General features: G+C 35.6%; 1 protein-coding gene across 1 annotated transcript in view; it reads left to right on the forward strand.

Moving 5' to 3' along the window:
* Positions 1-9,828: 9,828 nt before the first annotated feature.
* The window catches only part of fhl3a (four and a half LIM domains 3a), a 32,390-nt gene continuing 23,565 nt past the window's right edge, over positions 9,829-18,653 (forward strand). The window contains exon 1 of the mRNA XM_083548824.1: positions 9,829-10,302. The gene's annotated coding sequence lies outside the window, so the exon portion shown is untranslated. The remainder of the gene's footprint in view (positions 10,303-18,653) is intronic.

Raw genomic sequence — 18,653 nt, forward strand, 5'->3', positions numbered from 1 at the left:
GGAGTTTAGTAAATCCACAAATTATATTTCTAGGGCATCATTTGCATCCTGTGCGTGGATATCAAAATCTTCTACAAGCAGCACTTTATTGTACGCTAAATTCTAACACACTATATAGTTATAGTGCACTATATAGGGTGTTAGCATTTTGTAGTGGTGTCAAATTGTGAACAGCTTCATTACCTACAGACGTTCACTCATTTGTACCGACAATGTACTCTGATAGGAGATAGGGAGTGCATTCAGACACAGCACTGCTCTTATTAACACTGGCCATGGCCTTTGTCTGGAATCTATGAAGAGGAGGCTACCACCCCCTTACATTTACTGTTATAGAATCTTGCAGGCACCCTTTTCCAAGGCGACTTACATTTATCTCATTTTTATATAACTGAGAACTTGAATGTTTTTCTCAGGGACCCAGAAGGAGTAATTTCTCGTACATTGGCGTTTGCATCACACAAGACTTGTTATGATCCTGTCACATTAATTTGATGTAAACACACTGAAGAAGAAACTACACTCTAAGGAGCTATTGTAAGTTTTACACCTGCATGACTGATAGCATCCTGACAGAAAACATCACAGCCTGTTATGGGAACAGCACCAAGTATGCTCTCCAGAGGGTGTGTGATGAGCTGTGAATTAAATGTTCCTGACCTGCAGTCTATCTACAGCAAGCAGTACAAGACCACAGGCAGGAAGATATTGAAGCACCTAAACCATCTGAATATTGTACTCTTCCCTCTGTTGCAGTTAGGGAGGCACTTCAGCCTTCTGAAGGCCAGTAGACAGAAAGAATGAGGAGGAGCTTCTTCCACAAGCCATTTTGACAAGCCATTCTTGTCATTTCAACCATAAGATGCAGTACACAGTGAAATGAAACAATGTTCCTCCAGAACCCAGGTGCTACATAAAACAACATAAAACAGCAATCACAGGAACAGAAAAACACAGGGCCAAGAACTAGTGGAAAGATCCTCACCACATAAAGTGCATGTGTGCAACTGGTGCAAACAGTGCAAAAGACAACACAAGGCAGTGCAAGACAACACAGGACAGTGCAGGACAATACCAGTTGTCCAAAACCAGGACAGCACATTAGACTAGATCTCCTAGAGTGGACACAACATCCACTACCTCAGCCTGATTTTGAACAAATTACAATGTATTTTCCTTATATTGCACACACTCTGCCCTTTATTCCAAAAACAATAACACTCATAATGTCTCTGACACGGATCTGTTTATTCCTTATGATATATTTTAATATATCATATGTTACTTATTTCTTACTTGTATAGAACTAAGATTTGATTTTATTTCTTTCTATTTTTGTCACAGACAATCGAAAAACAGCTTTTCACTGGACATGACTGGACTTTTCACGATGTGTATAATTTTGTATGTGACCAATAAAATTGTAATATGAATGGAACGTGGGAGGAAACCAGAGAACCCTATGCATTTTTCTACAACTGAATATTCTATCATCTTATTTCTTTGAAGTCTGAATTAGTAATGCACTTTTTTTTACCTAACAGCAGGGGGCATAAACCGCCATGATTAAATCTGTAAGCATAATCTATGCTTAAAGAACGAGACAGAATGCATTTATTTAGTTGATTCACAGCTACCATGTATGGCACTATAACTTTATTTAAAACTTTAGCTTTCTCACTGTCACACAATGTGATTTAATCCTGCTGCAGCTGCTCTGACTCATCTCTCTCCAATTGTCTGCATGGACACATTCGGACACTAAGCATGCACCCAGCACATTCACTTTATAAGGCTATTTGATCAACAGCATTTATCACAGGAATTTACTTTCTCAGCTGTGTTGCATAAACTGGAGCCTGGGGAAGCGCTCCATAACAAACACAGAGTGTTGAGCCACTTAGTTTATATGTCTTGGCTGCAGTGTTGACACTCCAGAGTCACTTTGGTCACAGTAATGAAGGCCTACATCTGCCAAAGAGATTGGTTAACACTTACATTTAATAATTTTGTTTTTCTCCAAAAGATCTTTTTTTTTCTATATCCTGTGGCTCTGACCCCCTAACCCGACTCCCATTCAGACAGCTTTCACATAACAGTGTGAGCAACCTCGGAGACAACACACACCTGTACAACTCTCAGAGTCTTTACACTCATTTATTCCACTTCCACTTCCTGGAATGACTAGAAAAACATGGAAAATTACTGTCTAGTGTCAAAACATGCCGGAAAAGTGCATTCTATTCTTTTCAATGTAAGACCTACCATGAAAAATTATTTCATTAGTGTGAACAGTTGCAACTTAATGTTTCACAGCTATAACAGTAACAAGCCAAAGGTCATCACCTGGCAAACTGCTGTCAGGATGTTCACTCAACAAAGAATTTCAGTGAACTGAAAGCAATTGAAAAAATAGCAATTAACATTTGGAAAAAAAAACATCTTTTATCGATAAATTACTTAATTGTTTTTTTTATATTTTTTTTGCTTCTATAGTAGATATAATAAGAAAAAGAAGAATGCCTATTTGTTCTCCCTGCATCCTATTTCAAGCTAATTTAAAGCTTAAAGTTAAAGTTTTTTGGTTAATTAGTCCAATTAGTCAACAATTACATATTGTTTTCTAAATAGCAATGAAATAGTATTTAACGTATTTGAAGGTAACTGTTGTAAATTTTTATTCCACTGAATTTTATGCAGCTGGACCATCATTTTGGTTATGCCTCTGATCGATAGCAATTCTTCTAACTTGCAACCATGTCCATACTCATTCTAAAAAACAAAAGCAAGTTATTAGAATATAAAGTTAATCTGTGGGCTTTCCCCTCGCTTATTTTGAGACAACACTTTTCATAAATCACAAGAATTTATATTATAATTGTAAGAATTGCACAGCATACAGAATATTCTGTGGTGAAAGAAACCCTGAATAGGTCACTTTTTCCATCCTAAGACAGATGTTTTTATAACTGCTTGACTAGGGGTTTGTGGGGTCTCCCCTCCCAAAATACTTAAAAATAAAGTACACAACCAAGCATCCTTGTTGACCATCATTTGGTAAGCCATGCTACAATTGTGTAAGGAAACATTATGTTAAAAGATTTGTGGATGACATGCTGAACTTTCCTCTAGTCATTTTTTGCCCAAGAAAAAAGTGAACATTATGTTGAACAATAATGGCATTTTGGGTCATTTGGTTGTGATGGGTCAGAGTGTCTAAAATGCATTCACTTGACAGATATATTGCTGTTTCGTTTCTTTAATAGAAGTCTGAGAAAATAACAGAAGTGACATAATGCTGTTGGGCAGTAGCTCATGGCATTGGAATGTATCTGTTGGCCACAAAAATGTTCCTTCTGCCCCCAACCCAGAGGGGAAGACCATTATCATCACAGGGGCCTCATCTCTCACATTCCCCCTGTCTGTGGTAGAGGTTTTTGGATAAGTCACTGTAATTCATACATTCATGCTTATTTTCACTTTTTGTATGGAAGCTTTATTTAGCTCAATAAACGTATTAAGTAAAGTGTAAAAGTGTTTGATGTGTTTGATATGAATCTGGTATAACCTGGTTGTGATGAGGATATGTGGGTGATTCTATTATTGTATTATAATTTGTTTTCCACATTTATGAATATGCATCTGAAGTATAAGATTTTTAAGTGTGCACCTATCAAATGAAATAAGTTCAAACATGAAAAAAGGCTTTCTCTGGGTCCACTATGGCTACATTTTACCTTAAAATATCATTATTCAAATGGCATAAATGTGACAATATCAGTACAGCATGAGAAGTTTACATTTTAGTTGCATCCCACAACAATTACTCAGCTTTCATCCTAAAACACTGTCCCCAGTATAAAAAGTTGCATGATCAACATTTCATAATCTTAATGATAAGTTACTTTCAGTATTATTATGATATTGCATACATATAGGGGAACCTCAATAGTCCCGAGTTCACAACTTTTCATTTGGAACCGGACTAAGAGTAACTTGCAAAAAAATCTGATAAAAAAAAAAAAAAAAAAAAGCTGCAAGTGGCTCGAAAGTTCAGAGTAACATTTCAAAACATAGTGTGTACTAATAAATTACATATAAATGTCTGAAAAACTATTTTATTCTTGTATTATTCCTTTAAAGTAGTAAATAAAACATTTTGACAAGACATTCACATTTGTTGAGTTTACAGTACAGTACATGTACAATTCCCCTTGAAAAAGGAACCATCAAATAAAAAGTCAAATATGGTAAGCTTTAAAGAGCTAAATTTTGTAACTGTACTAAATAAATCATATTAAATGTTTAAACTTGACTGTTTTAAATGGAGAAAAAAAATCTGATAATATTAAATTTAATGGCCTGCAACTTGTCTCAAAAAGTTGGGACAGGGCAGTTTGCAAATAATTAGGCAAATTAACAACAGGCCAATCACATCACTGATCAGAAAAAAAACCTCTTTACTTTTACCTCTTAGAGAGGTAAAGTCTCTCAGAAGTAAAGATGGGCAGAGGTTTACCAAGTTGCGAAAAGCTGTGTCAAGACATTGAATCTCTCTTTATCTGTAGTACATAACAGCATCAAAAGATTCAGAGAATCTGCAGAAATCTGTTTGCACAAAGGACAAGGCAGAAAATCGGTATTGAATGTTCATGACTTTCAGACCCTCAGGTGGCACTGCATTAATAACAGTCATGATTCTGTAATGGAAGTCACTGCACAGGCTCAGAAACACCTCCAGAACAATATATGTGATCATAGTTTGCCATGTCAATTACAAATGTAGGTCAAAGTGCTATCATGCAAACAAGAAGTCATATGTGAGCATAATCCAGAAATGCAGTCTTCTTCTCAAGGACAAAACTCATTTGTTCTGTGGCCAGATGAATCAACATTTGAAAAGCTTCATGGAAACCATTAAAACCTCATTCAGACTAAAGAATAAAAGGACCATCTGGCATGTTGTCAACACTTCACTTTAAAAGCCTGCATCTCTGATGGTATAGGGTTGCATTAGTGCTTATAGAATGGACATCATGCACCTCTGGAAATACACAATCAATGCTGAAAGGTATATTCAGGTTTTAGAGCCACATATGCTTCCACCAAGATGACATCTTTTTTGAGGGAAGGCCTTAGATATTTTAGCAAGACAATAATAAAGTGCATACTGGAACTGCATGGCTTCACAGAGAAAGAGACCAAGTGCTGATTTCGCCTGCCTGCTGTCCAGATCTTTCAAAAACTGAAAAAAATTTGGTGCATCATGACAAAGAAGATCAGGTTTGAGCAGCTAGAATCTTGTATCAAACACAAATGGGACAACTTTCCTCTCAAGCAAACTGGTGTCCTCAGTTCCCAGAGATTTACAGACTGTTCCCAGACATTCCCAGAGGATGCTACCTAGTCTTAAGCAGCACCTATACATGTCTTCAATTTTCTGTAACATTTTACAGCCATCAAATTAAAATTACCCTATTTTTTCCTTTAAATAGTACATTTTCTCAGTTTAAATATTTGATATGTTTTCTATGTTCTATTGTGAATAGAATTTGTGGTTTTGAGGCTTGCAATAAAATAAAATAAAAAGAAAGAACAATTCCCATTTTACACACCTCTCCAACTTTTCTTGAATTTGGGTAATAAAAATTAAAATACTACTACTACTACAATTATTAATATTAATAATAATAATTAGAAGAAGAATTATAATAATAATAATAAGAAGAACAAGAACAAGAAGAAGAAGAAGAGGAAGAAGAAGAGAAACATTGTTGGCTGAAATTAGTTGAATGTTTTGAATGGAGAAATGCGTGTGGAAAAATAGTACCAGTATCAGTGGAACCATGTGTGGAAACAGTGTGTAAAAACCTTGTGGAGACTTGCAGAAAAAGTGGGAGAACTTGCACAATTGGTGGCTGACTAAATACTTTTTTGCCCCACTGTATGCATCAGTTGGTAAGAGAGATGTTAGCAAATTGATGGATAATGATAATGCTTAGCGATAAAGTTATTATATATCTCTTCTGTTTCTATCCCAGCCAGAATCCATCTCGCTAAATTCTGAAAGTCTAAGAAATAAAAAAAAACACTTGCCTCAATCGCATGAAAGAGTTTAATCACCAGTAATGGATCTTACAACATCCGGGATCGAAGTGAGTCAGCACATTGGTATCTCCATTTCCTGACAGACAGTTCTTCTTCCTGAAAAGATGAGTCCACTGCCCAATTTTGTTATTGCTTTGAACACACCACACATTGTGTGCTCAAACTTGTTTCAATGAATGATTATGTGTGAGGGTTATTAATTTAATGTTTGCCTTGATGTTTGTGATAACAGAAAGCATTCCTAACATAGTTCAAATAATATCCTGGACACTGTCATATTTAAATGAATTCAAACTATGTTTGATTATACTTGCTTACTAAGAAATCAATATGGCAGTTTGGGGAAGAGCCACATTAGGTTAGGTTATGGGCAGGTGTCACATGCCTTATTACAACTTATATTTAAATACTCTACATATTTTATGATCCCATCTCCAAAGACAGTTGAATGCAGACATGAGCTAATACATTTCTATGTATAATGTATAATGTATATTGTGTATAATTACACAAAATCCAACATCCTCACATCTTGAGTTCATACCTATGATCCATTTATTGAAGGTTTAATGTTTTTTCCCATGTTAATGTTTATTTCTTCTAGACATTTGAAAGATTCATCAAGCTTGTTGTTCAGGGTGTCGTTGAGCCTTGTGCCTACTGTCCACCCAGATGAAAGCAATATGTTTGATCATATTTGAGTGTTTTACTTTACTCCTTCCTGCACATATAACTGCTTTATCTACTGTTTTTTACAGAAAGGACTTCATAACAGATACTTGCCATCTTTGTATATTCATGTACTTCACTTATAAAGCACAATACTATTCAAAACATCTTAGTGACAAGTTCAATTGCTTAAATGATTCTCATGTTGAAATGATTTCAGGTTATTTAAAGTTTGTTTAACATCTTTTCAAAACATCATAGAAACAGTATGTTGTGAAGAGGAGTAAGCCAAGAAAAAATGGTTTAGGCAACCTGACCCAGGCAGACATCCATATGTATACTTTGAAGTGATCTTTTTTTATGGAATAACAGTGATGTTTTCAGAAACACTACGTATTTAATCTTTTCAATCATTGCCTTTGTTTGGCTAACACCAAGTGACAGATGGTTGTGCATCATGCTGGGAGGAGTTCCTCCTCATACCTAGCAGCTGTTTGGTTGATGGTGTCGATAGGTCCCATATAGTACCATCAGCAAACCTGATGATATAATGTGAGTCAAACTCTATGTTACTGCTATGTTACTGAGTAATTTCAGTATCCAGCTGCACATGTTCTGAATCATTGTCTGAAAATTTGGAAAGGATGATTTATCTGATGTGTTCCATGACAAAATTTCACAATGCACTCTGTCGTGTGAATTACAGAATTAATATATTAATAAGGTGGCATATATGCTTAAACATTGGCAGAAACATACTACTTTGATCAAACATAGACAAGAAAGATATATATATATATATATATATATATATATATATATATATATATATATATATATATATATATATATATATATATATCCAGGTTATCCAGGTATAGTCCAGGTTGTTTTTCCATCTGATGCCATGTACTCCCAAAATAGCTCTGTTTGCATTATTATCATTAAACAGCAGTTACTGAAGATAATTAACAAATTCAAAATAGTATTTTATTTTTGTGTCCATTCATTCCATTCATCTTCCAATTATTAAATTCTATTTTTACACTTCGATGTCTGGTGATAGCCTCATACTACAAAACAAATTGGAGGACAAATGTTCCCTTGTTTACTCCTTGTGAGAATAAAAAGACAACTGGATGCCAAAACACATGACCCAGTGACTTCACACTGTTTTTCTGTTCAAATATGCAAAACACAGAGACTTATGATAAAAGAGAGACTGTATTCCATAACTGAATACTAAGATTATTGGCTACATTTTCATGCTGTCCTCTACATACAGTAATTTGATGCAAAACAGCCTTTTACAAGATAATTAGAAATTAAATGACAATTTAGCCTAAAATAGAAATAAATTATTTAACAACTAGTTCAAGGAAATTAATCTGTTTTTCAGAATTATACAATATGCACATGCTTTTCAACGAAGTTCAAGATTATTTTGTAATGAAATACGTAATAGATTTTTTAGTATGGGGTTTAGTCCAAACTTTGTTGTCTCCAATAATTATTCCCAAACTCTGAATTTCTCATGAATATGACTACGCCTCACTGCTATACCCTCTTAGACTACATTTACATTGACAATTTCACTGATTTTAAAAATAGATTTGAAATAACAATCATTGTGATTGGACAATTTTTATATTTTATTTTTCCAGCTATCAGTGCTCAATATCAAAAGCGGTCAGATTCTGGATCAAATGACTGGTCTTATCTCTTGTGGAAATACATTAATACAATAAATTTAGGGTAGCTATAGAAGTTGGGTCTGTCTACAAGGACATTTCTCAGGCCATGGCATACCAAGGATATGGTCCTGGCTGCAACGTCAAAGGTAAATAAAGACCAGGATAATCTGTTGGAAACAACTGAATCCCTTGTCCATCCTCCATGGAGGTGTCACCTCAATTCCACTGCTCCAGAATTCCTCTGCCTTAACTACATTGCACAATTTCACTTTTAAAGATTGATGTTTACAGAAGTGTCAACATGTCTGGATTCACAAAACCTTTTCACAAAACTCTTTCAAGCCATCAATAGTCTTTTATTTCTACAAAAAGTTGTCCACAAGTTCATCTTAAAATAATCAAAGGAAAAATCTATCCCATACTAGGTTACGTTATCTATTTGTTAAATTATTGATGATTTTCTGAACAATGATTTGCTGTTAAGACCACTAACAGCTTAATATTTTGCCATTTCGGGGTTGGTTCGATTTATTTTTCATTAAAAGTATACACTATTTTGGCAAAAGTGTTGGGTCACCTGGTCATAAGTACAGTATGTGATTTTTTTTTTTTAGCATTGCATTCCACATTTAGTCCCAGTTTGCTCTTATTAATCCCTCCACTCTTCTTGGAAGCTGTTCCACTAGATTTTGGAGTTTGCTTATGGATAGTTCATCAGTCACAAGGGCAGATGCTGATGTAGAGTGAGGAGGCCTGGGGTGCAGTCAGCGTTCCAATTAATCCCAAAGGTGTTCAGTAGGGATGAGATCAGAGCTCTATAGCAAGCCACTTAAGATCTTCCTTTCTATAGCATGTAAACCATATCTTCAAGAAGTTCACTTTGTGCACAGGCGCATTGCCATGCTGGGACAGGTTTGGGTTTTCAAGTTTAAGTCAATGCAAAATGTTATTATAGTGCATCTACAGACGACCTATACAATTGAATGCCTCCAGTTTTGTGGTAACAGTTTATAAAAAAAACAACTCCATATAGCAGGAAAGGTCAATACTTTTGGCAATATAGAGTATATGAACAGACAGCAAAAAAAAAAATAAATAAATAAAAAGAATACTGTGCATGCCACATAATGGAAACTTTGCCAAATTTTCAGAGTCGAAGAGTTCCATGAGTTCGAGCTATGTAAGTAAAACCTTTTGAAAAAAAGAAATATATATTGAAATAATCTTCAAATTGCTATTCAGTGGCATCATTCGAACAGCTCTCACAAAATTTATCTTTTGCATAAACAGTATAATTTTTTGCATTATCACATGATGAAATGAGGCGTTGATTTTCAGTGATCAGGTAACACAAGGCAGCAGTCCAAACCGCTCTCCTATTGCACACAGACTGCATTACACTGTGTGCTCTTACATAGGGAATAGACATTGTTTTTCCGACTCTAGTGCACTTTCATCCTGGAAATTGCAATAGTTTTATCCAAACACGGTAAATATACCTGTGCAAAAATCTTTTTTTCTCCTGATGATGGATCACTAAAGGCTATAGTGCAGCAGTGTTGTGTGACGGAAGAAAGCCACGAGGCAGTTGAGTCAGGGCGGGAACTGTGTGACTCACTGACTTCCTCACTAGGTTTATAGTAACTCGTGGAGCTGAACAGAAGAGACTCTGCGCTATGGCTGTGAGAAACCCCTGAACTTCCACACCGCACATAATAACCGCTAGCAGGAATAGACAAACCTTTTTTTTTTGTTTGTTTTTTTGTTTTTTTATTTGTATCCTCAGATCTGTGATAGTGAAGTTACATCGGTCTCCACTTTTTTTTTCTAGGTAAGCACCCTTTTTTCCATTCCCAATTCATTTTCTATTGCTCACTAGACATTTTCCTTGACATCCTTCTTACTGTGACACTTGTTTCTAAACTGGCTTACTCTGCATTTTACTCTCATATTCTGTAGATTGTTTCTGTTTGGCAAACTTTCTGTTTGTTTCTGTTTGCTGTTTATTAAGTCATGAATACTTGTGCCGGTGATCATGCAGCACACCAAACTTTATTTATTAGTGATGCATATTTGTTCATACCACACCTGCTCAAAGCTTCATGCACAAAAATGAAGATCTTAATTGTTAACAAAAAAAAAAAAAAAGCTTTCATTCAGAAGGCTAATTGTAAAAGCAGGCGTATGATTCATTCCTGCGGTCATAAATGCCGAGTCTGAACTACTGAACTACATGTCTGAACTACATAAACCAGAGCTGATGTCTGTTCTTGAGGATGTCCTTGATTTGATGAACATGTCCAACAAAGAATGGAATGTTATGAAGCGTATAATTACGTCACTGATTCATTGATTGGATGTGATGCAACTTACTTCCACCTTGCTGCAATTACTCACATTGCATGCAAAAAAATAAATAAATAAATGATATATACTGTATATATATATATATATATATATATATATATATATATATATATATATATATATATATATATATATATATATATATATAATTGTTGTTTGGACACTCATGCTTATTGAGTAATGTTGTGCTCAGATTAGCGCATTTATCAAGACACACCTGGAAATCCATGACTCATGAGCTGCACCTCAGTGAATCAAACGTGATGAGTAACTTGCTGCACAGTATAATTCACACCCATATAACCTATAATTTGAATCTTTTTTCAGGATTAATAAACAGTTATCCCTTTGCACCGAAAAAAAAAAAAGTCATTCGTTTATCCTAAAGGGAGCATATGATAAACATAATATCACTGAGTATAAACTACCTACAGTAAAGCTGTTAAGGGGAAGAGTAGCCTTGACATTTCTGGTTGAATCTCCTTTTTTTTCCTCGAAACATAAGCCAAAATTTTGGAGACTGACCACTGTTCTGCATGTCAAAGGTGAATAGGCGACTTACTTTCTTCCATTGAACTCATCCAAATGAAGTTCTTAAGTAAGTAAAGGAATTCAGAGTTCAGCTACATAAAGTACTTTAATCACAAACCCCATTGCAGTCCAAGACAAAAGGAATGCCTACTGGAACTAAGTTCTATCCATTTCTAACTAGATGTCTAAGTCACAAAAGAAAAACTGACCGCTCATTGCCATGAGAAGATTAGGCCCCCGAACAGACTTTTTATTATTATTATTCTCATCACTCTTTAAATTGGTGAAATTATGTAAGGTCTTGATTTTGGTGTAATTCTTTTGTTTGTTTAAGATCTAATTTGATATAAAAGTAAAATATAAGCACTCTATGGGCATTATAATACGCTGCAGTGCATGAACTGGGACATGCTTTTCTTTCCTACAGAGTAAAGACTGACACTGGTGCAGGACATGTGGCCACCATGTGACTAAGCTGTATGTGACTTTTTAAGTGTAAATGAATGTTTTGTTTTCCTCACAATTTTCACCAGAGTGCACTTTTAAGAAAAGCATTGTCTGACTGTATTTACTTTTCTCCGTGTTTGCAGCTATTTTAACGCTTATTATTTGATGATTAACCTTTTTTCCCCTCTTCTAACCGTCTCCACTCGGGGGTAATGAGTCAAAAAGTCTATAAAATCTCAATTCCGCTATCCCCCATGTAATTTTAGTGTCTGGTATTTGAATGCTGACAGAGGCTGAGGGAGGTTGAAAATGCATTTGTTTGCATTTTCTCTCCCCCTGGGCCAAGTGTTGAGGCTCTGAGACTCCAATGAGCCTTGAAAATGGTCACATTCCTTCAGAGCAGTGTGTTTTTCTAAGGTTAGCCTCTCTTAGGCCCTGGAATATTGCCATTTGTGGTGTGACTAAAAAGAGAGTAGATTGGACATACAGGCTTCCTCTTATACTTGTTTTATTTTTCTTTTTTTAAGGTTTTGCTCTGAGTCTAGACTCAGCAGGTGGTGAGGAGTTGAATTTCGCAGTGCTGATGGTGTCTGTCTTTTTTTTTTTTTTTTTGTGAGCAAGACAACCAGTGAGACATATTACTAATTGGGAATGTGTTTGCTTGCAGCCGGCTTGTCTGTGTCCTTGTGAATTCCACAGTGCATTAGTGCAAACCTCAACTTGTTATGAGGAACAAGTTGGTTCAGACTTGAAATAAATTCAGACGCAGTTGAGAACAGTAGCACTCACTTGACAAGTAATGTTTGTGCTTACAATGCATTAACTTTAGTAATTTTTCCAGGTTTAAAAAGTGTGATTTATGAATGCATTCTATTTTGTGAATGCATACTGATTTCATTGCATAAGTTGAATGAGCACTTCATACAGACTTAATCAGAGGAAGTGTTTGCAAGGAATATGGTCATTTCACTCGCTAAATATTCTTAAAGGAAAAATAAAAACATCAGACTTTTATCTTCTGTAGCCCACAAACTCATTTCCTTGTCTGTATCCTGACATGTGGTGTCTGGTGCTTTGGGACCTGGTGTTTGTACTGAATGTTAGGAAGTGACCTCAGGTTTCCTTCGTGGGGATTCCAGGTGCTGCAGTGGAGCTCTTAACAGCCGGTGGCTTCCTTCTCGGCTGGAGGGAATGAATGGGTGAAATTAGATCCTCTGACACAGGGCCTCGGAGGAGGCAGTGTGCTGCTTAGTCTCGGTCATTGATCTCCTGTTTGTTTATCCCTTCTTGCTCTCTTCCTCTTGCTAGTTGTAATGTCAATATAGACACAGGCTGGATGTGAGTTTGGGTCACTTCCCCTCTGTTTTAAGCTTGTTTTTTTTCCTCTTTTTGTTTTTCTTATTTAAGCCATAACTCGATTTAAATTGTCACACTATGTTTATATGTCTGTTTGTATTCGTTGAATACAACAGTGAAGCAAATGCATTCAAATTCACTTACAAAACTGTCCCCATTTTTGCAAACATTAAAATAACTTTTTTTTTTATTTGTTATTAGGGCTGCAATAGCTAATTAATGGATTTCACACACACCGTTTTAAAATTGTGATAGCCAACTTCTAAGGCTATATTGATGTCCGTCCCTCTACTCTGGAGCTACAACATTGTCCATAACAGTGCAATATTTGTATCCACTTAGATCTCAGTCATCCAGTCATGGCCCATGTCCAAGCACTGATTCACCCCATTATCCCTGGGAGACATATCCTGCTGATCCTGTGACAGAAAAGACATGAAGTCACTCAGTGAGATTTATTCTCAGAGAGAACTCTGAGCCAAAAGGAAGAGACTTCGTTATTTTATCATCAGTGAGACACGCTCTAGCCTGCATGTTTGTGAACAAGACATTGCGTACAACACCAGGATACAAATGCCCTTCTGGCCCCAACTTGTAACACTCACAAACTTTGCCTGCATGCCACTTTTATATGTACTACTGTCAAACAGACTGTAAACCTTTCCTTGTATCTCAGCAGTGTGCTATAAAAGTGCGGGCCAAGGCAAATAATAATAATCGAGGTTGAAATACCTTGGGGACTAATCCAGTACAAATTACTTGGGTATTACCAATGCTTTGCTTATACTATAATTATATCAAAAGTGAATAAGAATGTGATATATTTGGATTTTGTGTTGTGTAGATATGAATTATGTATACTGTATTATGAAATGTTTAGACAGATCAAATGTTTAAGTAGGTTGTATTTATTAAATATTAATTAGTTTGGCAAATCTGCTGTTTAGTTTCTATGCCACCTTTTACACTAGCACCCACAGATTGAAGGTATGGGCATATCTGATTACTAATCCAATATGTATACACTACAGGTGTAACAGTTTGCATATTTCATGGTACGGTACGTACTTTGGTTTTTTATTCATGGTTCGGTTTAATTTCAGGTACAGATGGGGGAAGAAATAAAAAACATAAAACTGCTTGTTTTTTAACACTTATTATTATTCAAATTTGTGATGATCAACATTTAAATATTTTTTTTCCTCAATAAAATGCCTGATTGGTTACATAGTATATAAAATATAATTTTATAATATTGGAAAAAATGTAATAAATTAAATTAATGCACTTTTTATTATAATGATTATATTGAGTAATCAATTAAAATAGCACAAATTAAATTGGATTAAATAAAAAGTGAATAAAAAGTGACATTTTATTAAATAGATTACATTTGTTAGACCCCATTTGGGTAATGTGTGTGTGTGTGTGTGTGTGTGTGTGTGTGTGTGTGTGTGTCTGTCTCCAAATAGCCTCTGTAATTTTTTTCTCTACTATTACGTGAGAACAGCCTTTTTCAATCCCAAGTAGATTGCTTTTTGTGCCAAAGAACTGGCATCACTGCTGTGTGTCTTAAGTAATCTGCCTCTGCTCAGCTGGAAAGAGCGCAAAGACAGGATTATTAGCTATGATGACATCCTCACACTTAATTAACCTCCACATCTTCAAATGACTGTGACATCATGGGAGATCAGGCATAATCGGATAAATTGTGTGCGTACTTGTTTCCATTTTGTAATAGTATGTGTTTGCTTGCTTTGACTTGGTTTGATTTGGTTCTTTTGGTGCATCAAACATACCTAGACCTCAATAGCAGGCAACCTGGTATAATTTTGGCTGTTTACAAAGGAACTGGTGTTACCCAACCAACCCAGAGGGGTGCACAGCTAGGCACAATAATGTGGTGTTTGTGCGTTATTGTCCTAATAAAACTACAGAAGTATTATTTGACTTGCAAACCTGTAAACAGCATGCAATGTTCACACTTAAGATGATAAATGTCCATAACTCACTCAGTAGACCATAAACAGTAGTAAACAAGCCTAGACCTCTTCTCAAACGTACAGGATCCCATGTTTATTGGCAATCTTTGGGCATGGAATGGCACTGCTAATTATGGATTTGGAGGATGCCATAAATCTATGGAGAGGCGGAGGAAGACACCTTGATTGCACATCTCTCTCTTGCATCTTACAGGAGCCCATAAATGGGAGAAAACATGTTAGCTGTGTCTATAAAAGGATGATTGCTTTTAATGGGGATGTGATGTAGAACAGAAGGCCAGTGCTTCATAGATGTGTACCAGGACAGAAGAAACATTAAGGGGTTGTTTTGGCAATATTGACTTAAGCATGCAGTCCCTGTGTTAAGTGATGTCCATCAACAGGTGGCAAAAGATGAAATTCAGAAGGGCTTGTCCCAGTGGATTACTCTACCAGTGTTAATATCGTATAGTGCAGTCATGTAGAGTCTGGCCTCATATTTGTCACATTAAATAATATGTATCCTTTTCGTTTCCATGAATGTCTGCAGTGAGAGATACAAATCTCCTAAAGACAGAAAGCAGAGGATGTTCTGCATTAACCAAGATGCTGATATTATCGTTTTCCCAGTGATCCATCTGTAGAAAATCACTACCTCTGTGACTACATGCTTGAGGAGGATCTCAAGGGGAAACCACTGAACTGTCAACAGCACAGAGTGCAGGGTAATGTACCTGTGCTCAGATAAACCAATTGTCATCTTTTGTACAGTGAATTTTTAACACCAAGTGATATGTTTGTCACAAATGGCCAAGCGGACCTGCTAACACTTTGGCAGACACTTTCAGAAAAAAATTGATTCTTTTTTTTGTGTGCCAAAGTGTGTTTTTTTTTAAAGGATTTCCTTTATAAAGAAAATGTTTAAAGTAGAATGTATTTGGAAAAACTAGAACCAAAAAAACTTTTCAATAATACTTACTAAAGAATAATATGTACTTGCTGCAAATCTGTGCTTTATGTGCGAATTAACTGTTGACAATGTCGAAAAATGAATATTCCCAGTGTAGTTTTTACTCCATAAATATTTCTTGGCTCTATAAAAACAGTAGCCGGAAAATAATTTATAAACTAGTTGAAATGAGTGTTGGAAAAAAAAATAGGATTCACTCTGTCGCTGAGACATTACATGTGTTGACATTTTGTGTCGTAGCTATCAATGGCCAGGAGTCCAATGCTCTCTGGCTGGATTGGGGTTTCTCAGAGTTTTTTCAGAGTAGCGTTTCTTTGCTTTGTGTATGTTCATTTACCCTGTGACGAATCAAGAGAAAACGCTTTAAAAGATATGGTGGCATGTGTCTTAAAAGAAGTATGCATTTTTATTGGTTTGTTACTGACATGTTATAGAGGAGCGCTAGGTAGTAGTTGATATTTCGCAAATGACTGTGAGAACATGGAAAAACTAAATTTTATATACTTAATATTGGATTGTCTGTTATGAAACATTTGTGACTGGTCAGCTTTTTTTACTAAAAATAGTGATCAAAACTAAGAAAAGTCTTTTTTTCCAGAAATTGGTGCGACTTAATAACTCTGTTCAGACTTTTTATTTATTAATTAATTAATTAATTAATTTATTATTATTATTATCATTATTATTATTATTATTATTATTCACCGCTGTGCACAATGTTTTCAAGTAATCAGATTTTTTAATTGAACAAAAAGTGTAATAATATTTTATTAATAGAAGAATTTTGGTGTAATCTTCCTTAGATTGAATCTGCAGTACATGTGAAATAGAGGCATTTTAAGGCAGTGCAATGCAGTGACCTTATAAAGGGGGCAGTTGTGTTTGATTAGCAGTAATTTCTGCTTGGACATGTACATAATTTAGCCTTGTTATCTTTGTTTAGTATTCAGACAAAAAGTACTTTATCAGTGGTAACAGTGACAAATGGTGTTTTGCATTGCTGAATGATAAAGAGTGTACCATGTGACACGGAGCGATAACAAGATGATGGATAGGGCGCTGTTTCCTTAAAGACAAAAATGCCTTAAACTTGTGCTCCACCTCAGAATTCGTAATTAAGGAACACTAAACAATGTTAATGTTGCAGCTTTGGAGCACATTGGAGATGTTTCACACATGCTACTGAGTGCTCATTAGGGCCATGTTAGGCAGCTAGCCAAAGAAACACTAAGAAATAACATATATAATCTGTCCCAGTGAGGTGATATAATGTTGACCAGTATTATGCCCTTCAATCAAATGAATGTCTTGTGTAGTGTAAATTCATGTCTTAACATAGAAAAGCATTGCAATTTGTCCATGTTCAGTTTAAGTTCAAAATGATTAAATGAGTCAAAGAATTTTTGAGTGAAAACGCCAATGTGCTGCACGGTTTTTTTCAGCTACCAGCGAACCTAAATGAAAGTAGTTACAGTACAGTAGTTAGCAAGTTAAGCACATTAAAACAGGCTAAGAGTAATATCTAATAGAAATTTGACGTGATTCGGTTGATTCCAAGTAGGTAAAGAGATTTGGAAATGAATGCTATAGTCACAGCATCAAGATGTATCACACTAACATAAAGTGCACTTTACTGAAAACTTCTACAGTAAAACCACAGGAAGTTGTATTCCATTTTCTTGATTCCTGGTCTGTTAGTTAACTATTTGTAAAAGCAATTAGACGGACATGAAAGCTGCTTAAAAAAGTTATATAATCCATCTTAATAATTCTGAAATGACATAAATTACATAAAAATATGATTTTAGTCCCTGTTACATTTCTACCATCTCTCACACTTAGTGCACAAACATGTGCTACGAAGAGGATCTCCATGCATGTAGAAAAATTTCCCATGATCTTGTATGGCATTTTCATAAATAAGTATTATTATTATTATTAATTATTAATTATTGTTATTATTATTATTATTATTATTATTATTATTATTATTATTATTATTATTATTATTATTATTATTGCGAATGCAAGATTTAGGAAAAAAGTGCAAAGTCTGAAAAAAAGACGGTGGATATCCCACTGCAGTGAACAGAGAGCTAGAGGAAGCAGGAGCCAAAGCGTTGTGTCCATGAGGTAATGTCTCCCTCCCTCACTGGCACACGCGTGGCCCTATGTCTTAGACTGCGGGACGACAGAGGGAATTATGGGGGGATGGGACCGTGGCAGCTTGAATTATAGGCACCTTTGAAGTGAGTTTATTCCAGCTGTTAGGCTTGTGTTCTCCGTTTCAGATCCTAAGCCATAGCTCCCAGAGTACAGAAATGGAACAAAAGAGCCCTAGAGACGGGCAACTTTGAACACAACCTAAATAAGTACACATCCTCAGTTTGTGATCATTCGTCAAGATATATCAGGCTCCTTTACGAACTGATAACACTCTTCTTTAGCACTCACTTTTCCACATATGATCTGTACTGTTGTTAACATTAGTGTAAGAAATTGGCAGAAGGAGGAGAGGGAAGGTGGTCA

The sequence above is a fragment of the Silurus aristotelis genome (assembly GCF_946808225.1).
Source record: "Silurus aristotelis genome assembly, chromosome: 1".
NCBI lineage: Eukaryota > Metazoa > Chordata > Actinopteri > Siluriformes > Siluridae > Silurus > Silurus aristotelis.